This window comes from Oryctolagus cuniculus, chromosome 15, assembly GCF_964237555.1.
Source record: "Oryctolagus cuniculus chromosome 15, mOryCun1.1, whole genome shotgun sequence".
Taxonomy (NCBI): Eukaryota; Metazoa; Chordata; class Mammalia; order Lagomorpha; family Leporidae; genus Oryctolagus; species Oryctolagus cuniculus.
This window is the reverse complement of record NC_091446.1, coordinates 54,054,210-54,062,861: the sequence shown is the minus strand read 5'-3', so window position 1 is coordinate 54,062,861 and position 8,652 is coordinate 54,054,210.

Below are 8,652 nucleotides of genomic sequence, written 5' to 3'. Positions count from 1 at the left end.
GTGTATCTTCTGCATTAAGGCTCCAAAAGAAATGGATTTAAAACAATGTACCCACAGACAATGCTGTGACTGAATGTTTCAGTTGAATTCTTTGTTCAAAATCCTTACTTTCACTTTTGGATCACAGATAATTTCTCATGGTTATGCCTCAATTATAAAATCATAGCTGATTTATACTAGGCAGTTTAAAAAATATAATTTACAATTTTTTATACTAAGAGTTTAAACAGCTGGAAGTTGTCTATCCTGTAATAATTTTTTTAAATTTTAATTTAAATCCATTTTCACTTATTTGGAAGGCTAGAGAGAGAGAGAGAGAATCCTATAATAATTAATTGACAGTTAAGATTATTGTGTCTTTTTTTTAATTTTTTTGACAGGCAGAGTGGACAGTGAGAGAGAGAGAGAGAGAGAGAGAGAGAGAGAAAGGTCTTCCTTTTGCCATTGGTTCACCCTCCAGTGGCCGCCACGGCCGGCGCGCTGCGGCCAGCGCACCGCGCTGATCCGATGGCAGGAGCCAGGTACTTATCCTGGTCTCCCATGCCGGTGCAGGGCCCAAGCACTTGGGCCATCCTCCACTGCACTCCCTGGCCACAGCAGAGAGCTGGCCTGGAAGAGGGGCAACCGGGACAGAATCCGGCGCCCCGACCGGGACTAGAACCTGGTGTGCCGGCGCCGCAAGGCGGAGGATTAGCCTAGAGAGCCGCGGCGCAGGCCAAGATTATTGTGTCTTAACTATGACTGCTTTAAAAAGACATGCATGCTAGTTCAATGTAGGTAAAATTAGAAATTTCAAGCAAGCAGAAATAATAATCAATAATTATATTTCAAATACATCCCCCCCCCAGAATAATTATTATCATCCCTTGGATCCTACTGTTTCTTTTCTTTTTTTTAAAGATTGATTTATTTATTTTGGAAGCCAGGGTTACAAAGAAAGAGGGAGCGACAGAGAGAAAGAGAGGGAGAGAGAGAGATCTCCCCTCCACTGGTTCTCTCCCCAGATGGCCACAGTGGCCAACGCAGGGCCAGGCCAAAGCCAGGAGACAGGAGCTTCATCCGGGACTCCCACATGGCTGGCAGAGACCCAATCACTTGCACCATCTTTCACTGCTTTTCTTAGGCCATTAGCATGGAGCTGGATTGGAAGTGGAGCAGCCAGGAAATGAACTGGTGCCATGTGGGATGCTCACGTTGCAGGTGTGCCACAATGCCGGCTCCGGGTCCTGTCCTTTCAAGCTTCAAATAATAATATGCTCATTCTTTTAGGAAACAAATAGGAACCTTGAGTCTTCCTAACTATCTATCTATCTATCTATCTATCTCTTTCTCTCTATCCTCTATCTCTATATATCAGCCTATGTGATCCTAGGAAAGTATACTTAATTTTCTCTCTCTCTTTCCCCCTCTCTCTGTGCCTCTTTCTCTCTTTTTCTCTGCATTGGGTTTCTTCTGTGGATTTCCTAGAATCTAGAGTTTGTAATGAGGAAGATGCTTCTATTCATTTCTGCTACAACGGAAGTTATGAGTGGCTAAGTCACATCCCCACTAATCACATGGGCTGATTAGTGTCAGGGAAAGAAAGTGACTAAGAGAAGCAAATCCTAAAAGCTTGATCAGAAGAGTGAGGTATGTGAAAACCACAGATGTGGGGGAAAGCCAGAGAAAGAGGGCACTTTTAGTCTGGAGAAAGTGTTTAAGAAAAATCCGTTAAACGTGTTTTTATTTGAATGGTTGCCACATGGACCTTGTTTTGAGCGCTTAGCTTTCACTGCCATAACAAAAATACCTTAGAGTGGGTGGCATACACAATAAATATTTATTGCTCACAGTTCTGGAAGCTTAAAGTTTGAAATCAAGGTTGGTTAATCAAGTTTGAAATCAAGCACGGGTTAATTCCTGGGGGGAAGGCCCTCTTCCTGTTTATTTTGGTCACTTTCTTGTATCCTCCTTTTGGTAGGGACAGGAGAGGGCAGATAGAGATACAGAGAGATTCATGGCTCTTCCTACAAGGACAGCAATCCCCTCAGGAATCCCCTATCCTACCAAGCAATATCCTCCTCCAATCTCTTCTCCAAATACCATCACAGTGGGCGCTGGGAAATTTTCAATATGTGAATATGAGGGGAGCACAAATATTCAGTCCATAGCAAGTGCTCTAGGAAAAAAAAAAACTAAATGAGACTACTGGGTAAAAAATTTCCACACAAGAGACTTGGCATCCCGTTGAAAAGGATGAAGGGATCAGAAATCAGAAGTATTCAACAGCAGTATTAGCTGAAGCCCTGAACCCCTCATCACTAAAGGTGACCAGGAGGTCACTGAGTAACTAGCATCCAGGGATGTCAGATACGTTTCTGCTCCACAGGGAAGCACGTTAAACCATGTGAGAAACCCCATCCTTATTCAGGACGATACTCAGTCCATGCCAGGCAATCCGAAGGGCCCAACTCCATGAAGGATAAGGTTTTATGTGTATTTTATATTGGAATCTAAATAACATCTGCTTAAAAAATCTATGAACAGAAACGAAACCAGTTCTGATTTATACAGCTGTTTGGATAAAACCTTCCATTATGAAAATGTCAGCAGCTTTTTGTTATGTCAGATGTAAGGGGTAATATTGATTCTAGAGACATAGGATGTTCAAGCTTCAAAGTCATTGATGGGAATTGTGAGTTTTGTTTTAGTGGTGTGGCCTTCACGTCCCACCTCAGAAAAGGAAACCAGGAGGGAGCCTAAGGAAACAGGAGTAAGTGCACTGTGGTTGATTCTTTCTGAGCAAAGTCTAATCAGTCTGTATACGAAAGCACTGCAGTAACATAGTCCAGAAGCAAGTAAGTATAAATCACTACTTGGGCAAAAGACCAAACCAACTGGGATAATTCTTAGGTAGTAGAATAAACAGCATAACCTGCAATATAATGGGGTGCATCATTAGTCTTAAATAATATCTGAAAAGGTGAGTGATCATTATAAATTAGGATGTTACAAAGAGAAGAAAAGAGCTAGAGCTGGAGACAGATGCTCCAATTAAGAAGGTTTCCATTTCCAAATGATTATGTTTTCAAATAAATTCTGACATGCAATTTTGGAACATTATATTTGGAACATAATATTAGGCCATCCCAAATAGGAACAAGAAGTAAATTTTGTCAGAGTTGTACACCCTTGGTATAGTACTAATAATTCGTTACAATATGGAGAAGGAAGTGATAAACAGAATGATTTTCAAAACCAGCCTTTAACTTGAGATGCTTTTCCCAACCTTGGAGTTACAAATCGAAACTGGCACAGTCAGAAAAAAAAAATCCTGTAATTATGAAAACAGATAGTTCAACTAGATAGTTTAAATTGATCTGTAAGGATTCTCATGTTCCAAAGTATAAAATACAGCTGAAAAATCTTATGAGCTTAATTTTACCCTCTGGTACATGGTACATGTCATTACGCATCTCAGAAAATCTATACTGTTCCTACATGCAGACATAAAACTCTGTTTTGTTTTTAGCTAAGTCCATTCATGCTATGCAGATGGGACCAATGTGCACCAATAAAAATTTTAACCCCACTCCCATCCTCCCCAAACCCTAATAAAAAGCCCAGTTTTTCATAAAGAAAGGGTAGAAGGTGACTGTGTATATTGACTTCAGAAAGCTGTTCTCTTGATGACTTAGGGGAAAGAGGAGGAGCAGAGCATTGTTTTTCAAAGTATGATCCATAGAATCAATTGTATTGCTTCCCACTAAAGTAGTTTCTTAGGTTCATCCCAGCCCTATGAAATCAGATGCTGTGTGGGTTGCACCTGCATTTTAAATACATGCACTAGGGATTTCAGTGCATTAATGTACATGTATCATTGGCTTAAGTGGAAATGTGAGGGCTCTCTCCTCCAGTGCTCTTCATAACCTCTAGAATTTGCGAGTGCTATAAAATCACTATTAAGGAATGAGTATTGGAGTAAAGAAAAAAAAGCCAAGGGAGATGAGATGAGGAAGAAAAACCATGAAGAATGACAAGTTTGAAGATCAAATAATTTGAAGCCTGAATGTCTGAGTCCAGACTAATGTATGACATATGTAGACATAAGCTATTGAAATCAAAAGCAATGGTTTGGGGATAGAGTGTGGGAAGGATCTAAAATGGCTGTGTTCTTAAGGCTGTCATTTATGTCAGCCTATTGCTTGTCACTGGAAATATACTGAGAATCTCCTTTATATAACACAGCGATGAACCTTGGGAATTCTTTCAGACACGTTCAAGAGTCATTGGAAACTCAGCTGCAGCTCTTCTGTCTGAGTTTAGTTTATACAGCTGTTGCTAATGTGATGCTAATAGTGATGTTTTATTCCAGGCAATATTATAAATCCATTAGATGTATTATCTCAATTAATCTTCACACTATTTCTTTGAGATAGAGGCTATTAATTTTCCTGTCCTACAGATGCGGACACTGAGGCCCAGAGTAGTTGAAGTCTTTGATCAAGGTTTCAGTTACTCAGCGCAGAACCAGGCTTTAACTACAGAATACTGACGTCAGAACCCATGCTTTAAACTAGCTTGTTACTCTGCCTCAAACTTTGGGACTACATTACATAGCAGGGGTCAGCAACCTTTCTCTGTAAAAGGCCATATAGTAAACATTATATGTTTTGTGGGCCAGTCTCTGCTTTCATAGTGTGAAAATCCTAGACAAACTGAATGAATAGGCATGGCTGCATTCCAATAAAACTTTATTTATAACAACAGATGGCAGGTTGTGGTTTGCAGATTCCTGTTCTATCGTACATTTTAAAAAGTCTACACTTCATGATGATACAAATGAACTATAAATTTCTATTTTTAAAGTAAGACTTCTGTGAGTAAAGATTTTATGTTCTGTATCGGTATAATTAAAAAATTCTGCCCCTTCTCACTGCCAAGAGACAAAAGACATGATGTTAGAGAAGACTTCCAGAAGCAGAGATGAACTTACTTTGAGGTGTTCACACTTCCTCACAGAGATGCCTCTGTGATCAGAAACGTGGATGTATGGAATATCTAGCTGAGCTCAAGAGATGGAACATTCTAGAAGGAGATTTTGTATTTGGAGAACATAATTCATCTGGAAGAGGACCTTACCTGTGGCCTAGGCTTCCCTATCTTTTTGCATTAATTGGCTGAAGTGTCTAAGCCAGATGAAGTCGACGATGTGGAGGACAGCACTAGTGTGTGTGCTGTAAGCTGTTCTGTTCTGTGCAAGCATATTCCAACTGAACAATGCTCAGAAACATTTGGTTCTTATTTTATCAAAATGGGAGAACCTCTCCAATGTAAATTCTTTCAGATGGCCTGTTAACAAACTGCTTACAAATAATAAATATTATTGATAATGGTTTTCCGAAATTCTCTAAACTCTGATTTTGTTTTTCTCCATCTGTGGATGGGGACTATGATAGCTGCTATACTCCATTGACCTAGGAAGAGTGAATAAGGAAATAGACACAAAACAGCCTTGATATGTTCAGGAGACTCAATGTTAACTCTTGTTGGCAAGGGTATTGTTTAAATCATTTGGGGTCAGGAAATAATACCCACTATCTATGTGCATTTGTGGGCTTGGTAAGTTGTATAGTAGGATTCTCATTGTAAATTAGCACTGGAAAGTACTCTACCCGCACTTTTTTTTTTTTTTTTTTTTTTTTTTTTGACGGGCAGAGTTAGACAGTGAGAGAGAGAGAGACAGAGAGAAAGGTCTTCCTTTTTCCGTTGGTTCACCTTCCAAATGGCCACCACGGCCGGCGTACTGCGCCAATCTGAAGCCAAGAGCCAGGTGCTTCCTCCTGGTCTCCCATGCAGGTGCAGGGCCCAAGCTCTTGGGCCATCCTCCACTGCCTTCCTGGGCCACAGCAGGGAGATGGACTAGAAGAGGGGTAACCGGGAAAGAATCCGGCACCCCAACCGGGACTAGAACCCGGTGTGCCGGCGCCGCTGGCAGAGGATTAGCCAAGTGTGCCGTGGTGCCGCCCCCCCCCCCCCCATTTTTTTACCAGTTCATTTGTTACTGTCCTTGTGGAACACTATGGAACAGTTTGACAGTAAATTAATATATACTGTAAAAGGGGAGAGAAGGCCTTTAGGCATGCTGATGAAATATGGCAAGAGTGGATGTTGACTTTGAGTCCAAAAGCCTCACAGAAATAATTGCCATATTTTTACTAATACTTCCCACTTTTTTAAAGAAAAATAAGTGGGGTAAAGATGCAAACTGAACATCTGATAAAGGATGAACATCCAGAATATAAAAAGATCTCAAGAAATTCAATAGCAATAAACAATCTAGTTAAGAAATGGGTAAATCAACAGAAGAAATATGACAGGCCAACAAACATGTGAAACAATACTCAGGATCACTAGCCATCAGGGAAATGCAAAGAAAAACCAGGAAGAGTTATCATTCTAACAACACTGGAAGAAACTGAGCCATCCTCCTGAGAAGGGATTTGGTGGAGAGAGCTACCCTCGGTGTTAACAGCTTTCCTTTGGAAACCTCACTGGCATGGACCGTTTCAGTGGCCAGCAAATACCTGGTGATACTGAGGAGACTGACATCCACACAAAGGAAACAGACCAGGTGGTTCTACACAACTCCTTAAGGTGTGTACACATTAGATTCACAGCTCAGAACATGAGCATTCTATATATATATATATATATATATATATGAACTTTCTGAGCTCTTTTCCTTTTGGAAAAGTTGAATTGATGAAGATAAAAGAAGTATGTAATCAGGAAGAATACCACAAAAGGTGTTCTAGTCATGGCAGCTCAATAATAAACCTATTGAAATTCTAGTCAAATTAAAATCGTAATAATTATCATTATAAACATTCTCTATTTACTGAGAACTTCTGTGTCAGTAGCTGTAATAAAGACATACATTATTCATTTAGCTCCATGGCTTCTCTCTGAAGTAGGTGATTTTATTTTCTACATTTTTACAGTTGAAGAAAATGGCCAGAGGCACACAACTAGTAAGTTGGATTATAACCCAAATCTATCCGATACCAAAGACCACAGCATTTAATCCTTAGCTAGAAAAAAGACAGGGATAATTGGGACCTGCATGTGGCCTATACAGAATTATAACTAACGGAATACAGACCATGTATAACACAATATAATTTAAGGAGAGAAGAGTATTTTTTTTCTTTCCTTGGAAGAAAGAATGAAAGAAGTCACAGTGGAAAACATCTTCCCAGCTGAGGCCCACAGACCAGTGTAAATGTCCCCTCTTCAGCCCTTCCCCAGTCACTCTGTAGGAAGAAGCACCTGCATACTATTTTGTATCACAGCATTTGGATCATTTTTTCCTCATATGACCTGTCAGAATTTAAAATTATTTCATTGATGTAATTGCTAGCTTTATGTTTATTTTGTTTGTTATTGCTGGCTTCCAGTCACCCTTGTTCAACATTGTATCCCCAGCACCTCCCATAGTCCCAGGCACATACTAAGCTCCCAAACTCAATAATTGGAATGTTTCTTGGAAAATTACTGTGTACTAGATGCTCTTGTAAACATTGTACACATATTATCTCATTTAATCTTCACCATGACTATCCAAGAGAAGTGTTCACATCAGACCCAAAGAGAGAAAAGTGACTACATTCTGTGTGGGTTCTCTTAGCCATGACTGGTTCTTTTCCTTCCCTGCCCTGCAGTTCTTCTACTTGGCACTATTTTTTCCTGACTTTTATTTATCTGAGAGACACAGAAAACAAGAAAGACAGAGAAAGCTCCTATCCACTCTCCAAATGCCTGTCTTGTGTAGGGATGGGTCCAGGCCAAAGCTGGGAGTGGGTGGCACTCCCAAGTGGGTGGACCCAAGTGAGGCATCACTGCTACCTCCCAGGGTACACACTACAATTGCCTTCCACTTAAACATGCTTTCTTTTCTACCTGTGTAATAAATTGTTGCCAATTTATTTTTGCTTATTTTCTTGCTTATTATATATGCATATTTTCATATAATGCATAATGTAACATGCACTAAATAATAAAACATATTTAATTCAGACATGAGGATTTATCCTTTGTTTTGTGAAGCCAGGATGTTTTTGTTGGAGAAATATCTAATGATAAAAGCCACAAAGCTGAACTGAAGTCACTTTCATATATCAGCTAAAAAAGGGGACAAACTCAATTTCCAGGAAAACATATCTAGAAAAGGAAGAAGTAAAGTCTATTCACTATGTATCTAGTTTCTGGTTCATTTTTCTCTCTGTGCAGGTGAAGCACAGAGGTCAAATTCAAGACCCAGTATCACCATTAAAAAGTTTACTTTGGAAGTTGTGAAGGCACAGCCATTCTTGAAATAGCCTTTTGGGAAGGTCAGTCATGTGTCGTTTTGAGAGCTGCACAACGCTCTTGACTTGTACATTAAGTCAGCTTCCTGGTAGGAATTTTTCAAAGATTCACAATGTAGCTTGGTATGTAGATGTCACAAACAATGACCCAGTGTATATGCACATGGGGAAAAGGCTTCTCTAACAGCAGATGTCTATAGTAATGCTACATTAGCTTAGAATAAAATGGGAAAATAGGAACCAATGAAGACACTAGGTTAGAAAATCCAGGAGGGATATGAAAAGAAGCAAAAAGTAAATCAGC